Source organism: Danio rerio, chromosome 6 (assembly GCF_052040795.2).
Source record: "Danio rerio strain M-AB ecotype USA chromosome 6, GRCz13ab, whole genome shotgun sequence".
Lineage (NCBI taxonomy): Eukaryota > Metazoa > Chordata > Actinopteri > Cypriniformes > Danionidae > Danio > Danio rerio.
Window position 1 is genome coordinate 47,351,967 of NC_141026.1, and position 14,884 is coordinate 47,366,850.

The 14,884-nt window shown below is 35.7% G+C and overlaps 1 protein-coding gene across 16 annotated transcripts in view; it reads left to right on the top strand.

The window, feature by feature from the left end:
- cntn6 (contactin 6) overlaps positions 1–14,884 on the top strand; it is a 195,345-nt gene that overhangs the window by 67,365 nt on the left and 113,096 nt on the right. The window contains exon 1 of one of the 16 annotated variants that reach the window (XM_087257907.1): positions 14,269–14,588. The exons of 14 other annotated variants lie outside the window; for them this stretch is intronic. The gene's annotated coding sequence lies outside the window, so the exon portion shown is untranslated. Of the gene's footprint in view, positions 1–14,268; positions 14,589–14,884 lie in introns of those variants that run through there. One more of the 16 variants, XM_087257912.1, reaches the window with a different exon arrangement.

Here is a 14,884-nt window from a genome sequence, read left to right on the forward strand (position 1 = left end):
TTCTCGAGTCATACAAAAGATTTATTCAAAATGAACGAATCATTCAGGAACCCATCACTACAATGTGCCTGTAAATTTACCTTGAAATCTTCATAGATTATGTATTATGGTATACATATCAATTTAGGGAGAAACCAAAAAATATGCTGTTTTCATATGTGTCTCTTTAAATGCAAATGAGCTGATATCTCCACCCACTTAACAGAGTCTTTAAAGCTTGTGCATTGGGTACTCTACTCCAGAAACAGCAAACAAAACATCTGTATGAGTTTTAATGTCTTGTCAGTTTGAACTCTTGATTTTTTTTTTAAGCACACAAACATATGAAGCACATGCAAGTCTGTTGTCCATTGTGCTTTCAGTTGTGTGTTTTAAAAGTGTATTTTTCATGAAAATTGTCAAATACACACAGTTCATACTTCTGTGTCAAGTGCACACGTATGGTCAGGCGCAGTGTTCGTGTAGCTGTGGCTGATGCTGACACGCACCTCTCAACATTTGTAACTACATATTGCAACGACGGGTATTGCAAGCTCTGTGATTGGTCGGCTTGGTACCGGTGATGAGCGTGGGTGGTGCTTAGAGCCACAAGCCCGATGGAGCAAATGTTTACATGTGTCGATTCTCATGACGGAGCTCCAGATGGATACTTTTGTTTTCGGTTTGCCGTATGATTAAAGTTGTTGCTCATCAGTCGGTTTCTGCCTCTGAATCAGCGAGTTTTAGCATTCAGAAAAAACTAAATACCCGAGAAAAAGCTCCACACAGAGGAACACCAAAACCTACTGCCAGCTAACGTTTCAGAAGGGTTATTGCAGAGCAACACAAACAGTGCACAGAAGTATAAATGCACGACTACGTGCAAGGCAGGTGCCGTGGGTCACAGCAATCACTCGACATAGAAGTATAAATCAGCCTTTAATCATGTCGAAATCATACAATTAAAACCCACATGATAGCACCAGATCAAGTGGATGTCCCAACTGATCAATTATGATGTTCACATGTTGTTCTAGATCAAAAGTATTGAGCAGAGTAATAAATTATTTGCTAATGTATCACCTGTACAGCATACATGAATATTAACATCACCAAGAATTAACAGTTTGTCATATTTCAGTGAGACTTCCCCCAGAAAATCTGCAAACTCATTTGAAAAGTTTATGTTATGCTTTGGAGGGTGGTATATCAAAGCTACCAAGAGTGAAAAGTTCAACTCCAAAGTAAACAGCTGCAGCTCAAAGACCAATTTGTCACAACTGAGCAGCAAAAATAGTGTCTTTTTAAAAATAGAGATTAGGCCTCCACAATGACCAGATATATGAGGGGAGTTAAAAAGCAAGCAATTCTGGGGTGACAGTTCAGAGAAAGAGCTTTGATCTCCAGATAAATAAAAAAAATTCAAATCGTTCAACGAAAAAAGGTCATTAATAATAAAGGTTTTCTTTACCAGCAAAGGTCTTATTTATCAGCAAAGGATTTATAATAAGTATGGGAATTCACATAATTTTTTTTTTCAGTAAATTTAAATACATAAATCGTATAAATGTGATCAGACGCTGCGACATGATAAAATGTATCTTTTCTATGTTACAAAAAACGTTTTCTATTTCCCTGTTCAACAACAGCATAAAAAAAAACTTGTATGACAATTATCATCTTAGGTGCTGATTATGTGCCGTAATTAGTGTTAAAGAGCCCATATTATACATGAAATAGGGTCATATCTTGGTTGTAAGGGTCTCCAACAACAGTATAATATGCATGCAAGGTCAAAAAACACTTTCATGGTCTTATAATCTGCATTTATTTTTACCTAATTATTCCAGCGACTCCTGTATGAATCGTCCAGTGATTCATTTGTTCCCAAACCCCTCCTTAGCGCGAAGCTAATCTGCGCTGATTGGACCGATGACAGTCTGTCGCGATTGGTCGACTGCCTTCAGTCAGAGAGTGAAATGCCCAATAGCTAATCAGCAATATAAAAAGTAATCACAGTTCATACACGCTCGATAGTGTAGGCGTGGATTTTAGCTGCCAGTGGGTCAATGTAAATACAGTCGATGGACTTGAAAATTCAGACAACTAACTATTTTATTGAGCAAAAACTCCAAAAACTGTCGAGGAGATATCCAAGCTTGTCTCACTCTGCTCTCTTCACAGACACAAACACACACACACACACACAAACATTGCCATCGTCCGTGCACACAAACACAAAAACACACACAGACCACTGGGCGACAACGCGCGCGCGCGCACACACACACAAACACACACACACACACACACAAACACACACACATACCTCCGGACGACAGCGCACGCACACACACTACCCTCGTCCACGGAGCTCCGTAAACAAAGCAGCACGCCGCGTGACTTTGCACGCGATATGAGAATATAGCCAGTTAACCTGATACAGTAACCGCGGTTACAAGTAATAAATCACAACTAAATACATTTGCAAGCTAGAGTCAACGAGGCAACAACTTTAACCGCACATACTTACACTTGAGAAATGGAGGAAGAAACCCATCCTGACGTCCATCAGTAAGTTACTCTTTACTGATCCTTCCTTTAACAAACGCCGATGAAGTATTCTTTGTAGCATGTAGTTTACAGAAGTTTCCAGTAGTTTCCAACTGCTTGGTTATTACTTGGGTAGAGGCTCGATAATATCCATCTGCAGTGTGACTTCAATCGACCGGCATGTTTGTGTGCGTGTGTTTGTGGGTGTGGGTGTGTGTGTGTGTGTGTGTGTGTGTCTGGGTTTCTGCGTCAGAGGGCGGGGCCTCAGGTTTGAAATCTCCCGGGTTTGCGCGTGCACGTGAATAACTTGGTTTCGTTCGTACGTCATGGCGAAACACCTAATGACTCGGTATCAAGGCGACTCGTTTGAAGCACTATGAGTCGACTCTTTTATAGATGAATCAACCGTTTAAAACACTGTACTTTTACAGATTTAAGCCTTAGCTGGATACTTCACTTCACTTAGATCTGTGTTACACACTACATGAAGGGGAATTTTCAAAAACCCATTATATGGGCTCTTTAAATGCTACCGAATTGGATTTGAATACAATTTTATGTGACATTTATTGGCATACTAAAGTTGGAAGCAGCAGCAGTTTACCTCATATCTTGAAAATAAAATAAGTGGCAACCATATTTTGTAAATTACCATTAGAACTGTGACCCACTCAGCATGTGCTTTTAATAATTTTAAAGAAGTTTAATATCTATTAATTAGATTATAAACCTTAGCAGTTCATTGGGAATGCAGTACACTTTTCTGCACTTCTGAATGGCTTTGGTATTTACATTTTTCTGTCATGGCATTGTTACTAGTGGCTGCATATTGCTGGAGAACTACAATTCTGCCATGTTAAGGAACTACAGCTACCAGCATGCACCTCGCACACACCGGTTGCTCAATCCCACTGATTACACACACAGCTGGTAACTCATTATGGACTGATATCCAGAACTATTTATACACCACACACAGCTGAGTCTTATTAACCTGTAAACATTAGAAAGCATTTACCTTGTCATTTACCTTGTCATGTTTTTCCGTCCTGTGTTTCCAGACCCCTGCTTGGTTTATTGATTTTTCCCACCTGAATCGCCAATGACTAAGCTTCTTATTTGGATTGCCCTATAGGATACTGTTTGCTCCTGTGATTGACCATTGCCTGTCTGACCATTCTTTGTTTATTAAAGACGCTGCATTTGGATCCCTAGCCCCTTTGTAAGCCAAATTGCTTGTTTCTAGAATCTTGTTGTGTAGTTAGGGAAGAAATGGCATGAGTATCAGTATATTATTAGACCTACAAATCAACATTTGGACCTGCCAATGAAACACAACTAAATTAAGTTATGTAATTTCAGGGGAAGAAAAATCTGGGCTACAATGCATTTGAGGGCATTCAGAAACGCTGCCTACTGACATTGAGAATAACACCTTTTGAAGTGAATTTTTTATTTATTTTATTTTTTACTTCGCAGACATTTTTCATGCACAAACAGCACTATTGCACACTAAAGGAAGATGTAAAAAGCATAAAATTACCACTTTAAGACTGAAGTGTGACATTTGCCATTTTCAGTTGGTCAGACAAACACATAAAGATAGTCTTGTCCCAAAACCGTTGGCAGAGCAATTTTGCAGTGTTAGTCTGAATGCATTAACAAACAGAGCAATGCTTTGATCGTGTCAGAGTGACAGTGTTAACACTTTTCTGGAGAATTAGCCTACAAATGGCTTACTTAAAAGTTGTCCACATATTAAACAGGGCTTTAACATATAAAATAACATACTTCAACTTTAACTGATAGCGAAACGATCAAATATGTACAAATTAAACCAAAATACACTGGGGGAATAAGTGTTATAATTCCGTATCAATGCAAATGCAAATTCCCTTGCATAAGAGCTTTAAATATGCAGGTGTACCAAGATGTATGCATTTAATCTGCATGCAGTCTGGCCATCTAGCAGGATGAAATTTGACAAGATCTTTCACCTCCTTTTTTTCTTAGAAAGATGATATTTGCTCTTTGGAGGACATCTTTACGTCTTTTAGGATGGTGTTTACCTTGAGTTTTGGTTTTGCATTTTCATCAGTCTAACAGCAAGAGCTTAGATTGAATTCAGAGATTTTGGATCTTTCATTTCCTGCCTGATAAAGTAATGCAAAAAGCTGTAAAGCTTTACCGTTTAGACACCACATAGCATCAATTCTGCACAAGTCAACATAAAACTTGTGTGAAATCAAAGTTTGCTAAGATTATTTTGCTAGCGCACCTTTTATTCTTTAGTTGAACAATTAATCAATGCAAATCAATTTCCAAATGTTTTTTCTTTTCTTTTGTTTTATGTTTCATTTATTCATTTTTCTTCGGCTTATGGCCAATTTCGTTCAACCAATTTACCTATAGTGCATGTCTTTGGATTGAGGGGGTAACCAGAGCACCTGGAGGAAACCCACGCAAACACGGGGAGAAAATGCAAACTTCACACAGAAATGCCAACTGGTACAGTTGGGACTCATACCAGTTACTTTTTTGCTGTGAGGCGACAGTGCTAACCACTGAGCCACTGTGCCGCCTGTTTGTTTTGCTAAAATCTGATCCTTTGCTTCCGAGGAAGTACTTCTCTGACGTCAGTTAAACAGCTTCATCCACGATATTCTTACTGTTAGTTTGCTATGAGGGAAAGATGAGCAAAAAGAAAACTCTTCTCCTACTTAATATTCTGTTTCAGTCGAAAGCACATTAGCAAACTTCGGATTCACACTGACTAGTATAGTAGAAAGTCATTTTCATCGTTGTGAAGAAATAGTTCACCCAAAAATGAAAACGACCCCACAATTTACTCACACTCAAGCCATTCTTGGTGTATATTAACAGTCTCAAACTCAGTTCCTGGAGGGCCACAGCTCTGCATAGCTTTGCTCCTACTAGCTTCAATTCACATCTGCTTAATAGTCCATAGTAGTCCTGAACTCCTTGATTAGTTGGATCAGCCATGTTTGACTAGGGCTGGGGCAAAGCTGTGCAGAGAGGGCCCTCCAGGATTCGAGTTTGAGATCTATGCTGTAAATTGTCTTCTATCAGACAAGCACAGTTGGAGTAGTTTTAAATTTTATCCTGGCTCTTTCAATATGCATAATGTTGTTGGAACAGTTTGCTATGAAGTAATGATGCAAATGTTTCCTACTCAACATTTCTCCCTCAATCAATATTTAATTTTGACGAGGCAGTGGCGCAGTGGGTTGCATGTTCGCCTCACAGCAAGAAGGTCGGCTCAGTTGGCGTTTCTGTGTGGAGTTTGCATGTTCTCCCTGCCTTCGCGTGGGTTTCCTCCAGGTGCTCCGGTTTCCCCCACAGTCCAAAGACATGTGGTACAGGTGAATTGGGTAGGCTAAATTGTCCGTAGTATATGAGAGTGTGTGTGAATGTGTGTGTGGATGTTTTCCAGAGATGGGTTGTGGCTGTAAGGGCATCCGCTGCGTAAAAACTTGCTGGATAAGTTGGCGGTTCATTCCGCTGTGGCGACCCCGGATTAATAAAGGGACTAAGCCGACAAGAAAATGAATGAAATTATTATATGAATATGACTTATACACCACAATGGATAATTGTTTGATTTTTTTTATGTGTTTTTTTTAATTGTATAGTTACTTATATTTTTCATACATTTTTGTCCAGATAACATATTTTACAGGGCCATGAGTTGCTTTTTGAATATTCCTTTTATGACCCCGTTTTACATGTTATAGTACATAATATGGTTAACGTCACTGCATCACCGTGCTACCCACCCTTCCTCCGGAGTTTCATGTAATTACGGTTGTTTCATTCTTAATTAGTCGAGTTCACTTTCATTCGGGAACATTTCATGCATGCTCATGTGTTTACATGTTTACATTCGAAGAGCAGCATGTAACTTTGCCATCTAATTAAACATAAACAAAGAACTTTGATTGCACACTTACCAAATCTGTAAAGACAGGACAATCAACACAAACTGGAATCATGTCTTTTTTAAAAGAAGACAAGTGGCAAATCTGGATTTCATCATTTCCAGATGCGGAAAGCTCTCGGGTAAAAAATAGTTGTGACACGTGTTAGCAGACCACTGTAATCCATACATGTCCACATCGGTGCTTTCATCACAGGGAAATGGAAACAAAACCTTTGTTGCGGCACATTTTATAAACACAACACTGATGACACATGTCTCCGAACAATTCTTACACGTGTTTTAATTACAGTTGGCAACTTTTTGAAGACTGTAACAGGTAAAACCTGTCTTCGAAGCTATCTTGCATATTAATAAAGTTGCACCTCATTCACAATCGAGCACGCTGATTGGTCCAAAAACAAATTTTACTCTTGAATTAATGCTGAAAACTCCAAGACGTCATATCGTAACTATCAGTACAGACATCCAGTCTCCACGCTGGAATTTATTCAAGGATCTAATCGCCGTGACGTAGCTTTAAAGAGAAGAATGCGTTTGCTGGAAATTATGCGAAAACAACCGATTTTAATTTTTTTTTGTGTAAAACATAGTGTTTTTAGCAACGTGGGACACATGTATGACTGTAAATGTCTCTAAAAGATGTGTTTTGGTGTTTTGTGACCTTTTAAGAAAAAAGCATAATTAATGGCTTTAGTTTAAATAACTATAATAATTTGGGTTCCGAGTGGATAAAACAGGAATTTTATTTATTTATTTTAATTTTTTTTACTTTTGCTCTTTTGCTTTTTGTCTCTCTCATTTGGCTCATGAGAGATAATCAGAAAAGGAAATTATTTTCAGAGGCAGTTCAGTAAATGTTGTATGCTAAGAGACATGCACATGGTAAATGTTGTGTTTATTTTGTCTTTCTGCATCCATTCAACAGACAGAAAAAGCTGTTAATTTGAGAAAGCAAAATCTATTTTTGTAATGAATGGTTCATGTTGTTCTATAGTGATATTTGTTATTGCTTTCATACTGTGGTTACACACAGACTCGGAAGAGAGATAATTGTGCTCATCCCAATGCCTTGCTGTGTTTTGATTTGAAGCAATGCTCCTCCTGTGGTTTGAGCCTGACAGGTGATCTGTATTTACTTCCGGATGAGCCATACAGTATTTAATTATGTTAACTTAAATTCAATCAAACAGCACTCAGATTTGACATTTAATCACTTGTTTTAAATGTTGCTCAGTGGGAATAGTTTGGTTAGCATAGATTTTTCTCAAGTGATGGTGGGAGATGTTTCAACAGTTTCTACTGTTAGACAAACTAATGTTAAGAAATGCGTGGGAAAGGTTACATTCCCATAGAGTTCTGTGATCTTGAAGGTCTTAGTGCCCTGGTATCCTTCAAAAAATTATATTTTTCGTTCTTTATTTGAGCGCAAAAATGCATTTGAAAAGGCTGTTACAGTAAACTGCTGTTGAATTTTCCGACTCTGGGTGTCCACTAGGGGTGTAATGGATCCCGGTTGTTGGCTGATTTGTAGGGATATATATATATATATATATATATATATATATATATATATATATATATATATATATATATATATATATATATATATATATATATATAATTATTATAATTATTATTATTATTATTAATATATTTTTTTTTTTATTTAATTTTACTTGTGATTTTAATGAAGTGAAAGGCGATCTCTATGCAATCATTACAAATTTAGGATTAATTTACAAGTGTGAAAGCATTTAGGCTTTCCTGTAAAATATAATGATGACAGAGGAAGTTGTGGTAGGTTATTCAGGATGTGGTGGGTTTCTTAGGTTATTAGAGGTGTTTTCTGTTACTTTTTGATTAGCCTGCATTAATGTATTCAGTGTAAGCTGCACAATTAATCACTAAAAGATCGGGATCTCAACACCCACGCATCATAATTGGGCAGCAATTACATTATGTAACCAATAGGTGGCAACAACCAGAATAACACTATAAGTCTGAATAATAAGAGTTATAAATGTTAGTTTGAATAGTTTATTAATTATTTACTAACTCATTCTGAATTATCTTAAAAAAAAACTATGCTAAAATAACTTAATTTAGTAATGAAAAATAAATCATTAACATAGTATGGAAATACAGTTATTAAACACATTATAAATGTGGTTATAAGTCACGAACACAGCATTTGTAGCTGCAGTTATAAACTGCTTACCAACTTTTATTAGAGTTCATGCTTAAAAGATAATGAGTTCACTTTTTGTTAATACTTAATAAATGCTTCAAAATGTGTAGTTATTATAAAGTGTTACTGCAACGGTTCTAAAACGCTATAGTTGCTATACATAACTTTAGTATTTTTTTCATGTGGGATATAATGTTGATTAAAATATGGATGCATGGAATAAGTTTTAAAGCACCCCACACTCGCAGGGAGCTATTTGTGCGAGCAACAGATGGTCAAAAGAGTTGCATAGCTATTTTATGCATAAGAACTACGTAGGAGGATGTTTCATTTGTGTGTACTATTGACCTTCAAAGCTAACTGATTGTTGAGCTTTTCACTACAAACCCTTTAGCGTCTGATCATGCCACTCTCGACCTCGACATGTTGAAATGAGAGCCTTTGGATTTGATGATCGAGTGTTTGTGACATTGCCCTTTTGATGCACCAATACTCCAGCTATAGATTATAGATTCAGCAGCAGGTGTGTGTTTGTGTGTGAACAGTGAGATTTTGTGGAAAAGTCAGAATCATTTTAGTGCATTCAGTGTCCTGATTTAAAGCTCAGACTAATTCAACAGGAGTCACACTACATGTATTTGTGGAATTATTATGACAAATGATTGTTTGTGAATTGATGATTGTGAATTTTGACCTGCAGCCTGTTTATTATGGTGTTTGTTACTCCTGTTGCTTGTGTTACATGCAATGGTGTAAAGAAACAAATCATAAATACTCAAACTACTATAATTAAGTAGTTTTAAAAATGTGAACTTTACGTTCCCAGAGAACATTTTTAGTGCAGTATTGATACTTTTACTCCATTACTTTCCTTCAACTTGCAGTCACTACTTTATTTTTTCCTGTCTATGGGGATAAGAAAAATCAGTCCTGTGATTCCTGTCCAATTAAATCATTCATAGAAGGTAAATCACATCATAACAAACAACCGCAAAAAAAAAAAAAAAAAAATTGTGATTTATAATTGCAGCAAACTGTTTAAAAACATTAACAGTGTCCAAAAAGATTGTAAGATCTTCAGATCAGGGGTGTCCAAACTCAGTCCTTGAGGGCCGGTGTCCTGGAGAGTTTATCTCCAACTCGCTTTAACACACCTGCCAGGAAGTTTCTAGTATATCTAGAGCTTGATTAGCTGGTTCAGGTGTGTTTGATTAGGGTTGGAGCTAAACTCTCCAGGACACTGTCCCTCTAGGACCGAGTTAGGACAGCCCTGGTTTAGGTGAATGTCACTGATGAGAAAATGACGGATGTTTACTGTATGATGACCAAAATGGCCCTAAACACCCAGCAGGCACAAGACGTCAACATGACACCAGTTTGACGTTGTACCCCAATGTCGTGGGGACATTGCATTTTGTCTGGAAATGAAAAGTTTACATCAGAACCCAATGTCAGGCCGATGTTCAACGTACAACCTGAAATCAACCAAATATCAACATCTAATGATGTTACAGTTTGATGCTGTGTGCACGTTACCACTATGATATCTATCAATGTTGGATTTTGGTTGTCATACCTGACGAATAAATGTCTGTATTTGATGTCAATATGACGTTGGATTTTGGTCACTTTCTAACACAAGCTAAAATCCACCAAATATCAATGTCATTTGACGTCGTTATTGGACATCAAAGTAGCATTGCCCTTAGACGCTGAAATTGGATTTGATCACCTGACATCACAACCTAAATCTAACCTAATATTAACGCCTTATGACGTTGTGTGCCTGCTGGGCGCTAACTAAATGCACTACAGAATGTTACGTTTACACACATCCACATATTACATGTAAATGCATTAGCTTTTTACAGCGTAATACTCACTACTCACTACTCCTGAGTCCTTTTAAAATGTCTACTTTTTACTCATTCTTTAAGTAATATTTACAACAGATACTTTTACTCTGTGCACTACACTTTAGGAAATTATTGGTACTTTTACTTAGTAGGATTTTTCAGTACTCTTTCCACCAATGTTACATGTTCTATTTCTTAACGTTCCTGATATAATATAATATAATATAATATAATATAATATAATATAATATAATATAATATAATATAATATAATATAATATAATATAAAATAATATAATATAATATAATATAATATAATATAATATAATATAATATAATATAATATAATATGATTATTATTATTCAATAAAATAATGTCAGAATATTTTTTTATTAATTAAGCTATTATTAATATTTTTTGTTGTCATACTACTACTACTACTAATAATAATAATAATATACTAATATTAAAATAATAATAATAATGTTATTATTTTTTTCTTAGTTTAATATGAGTTTAATACTTTTCTAATTGTATATTGTGTTTTTTATGTAGATGATACATTTTATATGTAATAATAATAATAATAATAAAAATAATAATAAAAAACATGAATAATAATAGTTATCATCATCATTATCATCATCATTATCTACATTATAAAACTCACTATACAAGGAGATAAAAGTATTAAACCCAAACTGAGACAATTAATATTGTAATGTTAAAAATAAATGTGAATTCTATTTGGGGAAAAAAAAATTGACACATTTAATAATTTAGTTGTTCATTAAAAAAGTTTTTTCTGGATTGTCTGTTTCCCAATTTCTGAGCCTGAAAATAAATAAATATAATAACTGTAATTGTTAGGTTTTCTGGACACGTAATGTAATATTTAAAATCATAAGTAATAGAGTAATACATGATAAATCATATATGTCATATATAGTTAATATTTCAAACTTTATTGATTCATAACGGTTAATCAGATCTAAGTCTACCTGCATTTTATTCTATTCCTGCTGCTCCTAACCCTGAAGTAATGCTTGAGACAATATTCCTGCTCTCCGAATAGTTCGCTCTCTAGAGGAGCAGAAGATCATCAGACTCTCTGACCCTCATTTTTTCTGTCCCTCTGCCATACTCCTGCACTTTGTCAAAGGCCCCTGTTGTGTGGACCGGTCACAGTTCACATCTAACCTTTAGCAAGATGAGACTGTGAGTGACCTATCCTGGATGATGGACTCCTCTACTGTCTGAAATACCAGCGCCGTCTGTCTGTGCCATTATTCAGCTGAATGACAGCCCATATTCCCCTGAGCTTTCACCATATTCCTCCATGTGTTACAGCATCAGCACTTTGTGATTTGATGTTGTTTTTTTTCTGATCTCCTTACAACCCTTCATCTGCACAAATCCGCACCGGGTTTGATATTTGACCCGAGGCAATTCATTATTTGCTGTGCATCGGCTTTTCACCTTGAATTACTTTTTTTAAAGATAATGCGCTCTGATAGCATGTGATTTGTTCATTTTCTGCTTCAAATTTTGCATTTAGCAGAACCTGTGCCTGCTGGCTTTGATTTTTCACATTTTTTTCTCTTGTATGTGATTGTGTTTGATGTGTAATGTGATCGCCGTCCACTGTTTATGTCTTGTTTAATGTACAGAATGTGCGATTTAATGAGTTTTTTTAATTGAAAATTGTATTTTTATTTTTTTAAACCAATTTTCTATATATTACAGTACTACTTTGTTGCAAGTGCATCTATTGTATTTTCAGTGGTTTGAGATGCTGCAAGGTTATTATAGTTAACAGAAACAAATGAATAAATTAAAACTAATTTTTAATAATTGTCGGGAACTGAACTAAAAAAAAAAAAAAAAAAACGAGAGTTAAAAAAAACTAGAACTAACTGAAAAGGTATTGTGTACATACAAAACTAACTGAAACTAACTAAAATTATAGCAAAAAACTCCTTCGTTTTCGTCTTTGTAAATGTATAAAATATATAATCTTTCTGTAAGCCATTTAGAAGTAAATCTATTTACTCTGCGCTGGAGTTGTTTGACCCTTTCGCACCTCAGAATCTGTAGAACTGCCATTGGCCGGATTGAGCCGGCTCTCCTCCAGTCATCCTTGCTGTTGCTCCCTTGACAAAAACAACGAGTAGACATGACAGCAGCACGTTGACAGCATTAAATAAAGAGACTTAAACCTATTACTTCAACACATTTGTGTCCAATAATGGATTTTATTTCTGTATCGCGATCACAAACTAATCTTTTTCAACCGGATCTTCTAAGTGAACCGTTTAAACTAGTTCACCAAATCAAACTGAATCATTTGAAACGATTTGCGTGTCTTGTATGCACTTAGCCACAAACTAGTTACTTTTTAACAGGCCTAATACCTCTGACTCAAAATAATCCAATATATGCTACTATTCTGTTATTAGAACAGTAACATTACGCTGAGATCAAATTTGAGAAGCGGTGAACCGATATTACTGCAGGTGCGTGATTCAGTAAACCAAACACAAACAGTACATGACAGCCTACCTGTGACTGAACTAAACTTGAACAACTGCACTGCGGGTAAAACGAGTGGTTAATGAGAGAATTTAAATTATAAAAATGTTTATTGGATAAAAAAAAAAAAAGTTTATTTCATAACAGAAAATCGCAATTTAAATAAGTGAATCATGATTCAGTTGGGTTGCAAAACTTTACTGTAAGACATTTTTCAGATCATGGTGATGTTTTAACTGACTGAAATTACTATTGCTGACTATATAATTTTGCCATGTTGAGTACAAACATCCGCGTTAAATATCTGAACTTTCCATCACTGCTGTGTATCAAACCTCAGAAGCAGCCTTGCACACATATTGTACTTAAGGCTGCTGTTGTGGGCTGCTGTATTTGAGTTTGTGGATGGGTAGATGGTAGTGGTAGATGATAGTGTTCATATGTCCTCTGATTACATGTTTCAAAAAAATATATGGTTTAATTTTTATTATACAATATTTATTCTGTTGATTTTGAGTCTTGCACCTAACAAAAATTCTTATAAAAAAATAATAAATAAAAAACTAAAACTAATACTGAAACTAGTAAAAACTAAACTAAAACTAAATAGTTTCAAAATATAGAAACTAATAAAAACTAGTAAATCTGCCTCTAAAAACTAATAAAAACTGACTGAATTTAAAAACAAAAAGTCAAAACAAAAAAATATATATTATTGTTGATGTTGTTGTTTTATCAATAATTAAATATTCTTTTTTTTAAAGTTATTCTGTCTGTTATGCAGTTGGAAATAAGTGTAATAAAGCTTAAGCAACTGATTCTTTACACTTTGCATTCGCACGACCTTGCTGCTTTTTTTGAAATGCATCGAGGCTTGCTGATAAATCTGGTGCACAAGGAGAATCATTTTGGGCTAGAAGAGCCAGCCATAACTCAGCTGAATATTTCGGGGTGCCATCATTTGAGCAAAATCAATTATGCATGCTCGCTTGTGTAATGAATGTAAAAAGAGTTGCCCTATCATTCATAATCTGGAGGGAAAGGGAAATATGAGCGGCTGGCCTGGGCTTTTAGTGGCGTTTGTAAAAAGGGCCGGTGATACTTGAGCCGCGGGGTGGCAGAGGAAGAGATAGAGCCCTTTCCTTTGTGTGCGCAGATTACAGCTCCAAATATAACACCTCGGACACTGATAATGCACATTCAAAGTGAGACGGAGACTCCAACTGACAGTGTTTCAGAGAACGCAGAGGGAAAGCCGAGGTTTCTGGTTTTCTTAAAGGCCGGTTTATGTTACGTAGCCGCTAATTTGTTTTGCTACAAAATTGGGACAGCCTTTGACTGAAATGCGGTTGTGTGTGTGTGTGTGTGTGTGTGTGTGTGTGTGTGTGTGTGTGTGTGTGTGTGTGTGTGTGTGTGTTTATATGTCTGCTGTCACAATACACTACATCTATTATATGTAATCTTGAGGAAAGGAGAGAAATCGCTGGTGTTACTGGTGACCTTCAATCAGAAAATGCTGTAAATATTATAAGCATTAGTATTTATTTTCATTCTGGGTTTATTTTTGTCAGCTCTTAAATGTAATTTTTATTACATTTGACATTGTAGGTGGTGAGTGTCACTCGCGTAGTTGTCTCATTTTTAATATGCAAAGACCCTGGCTGCTTTATTGTGGATTTTCTGAATAAATAATAGTGATAAATGTTATTTGTATAGCACTTTTCTTATATAAAATGCAACTCTTAAGTGCTTCACAATCATAAACAAATAATAAAAACAACATCAATGTCAGGTAAATTATAAAAGTGTGTAAG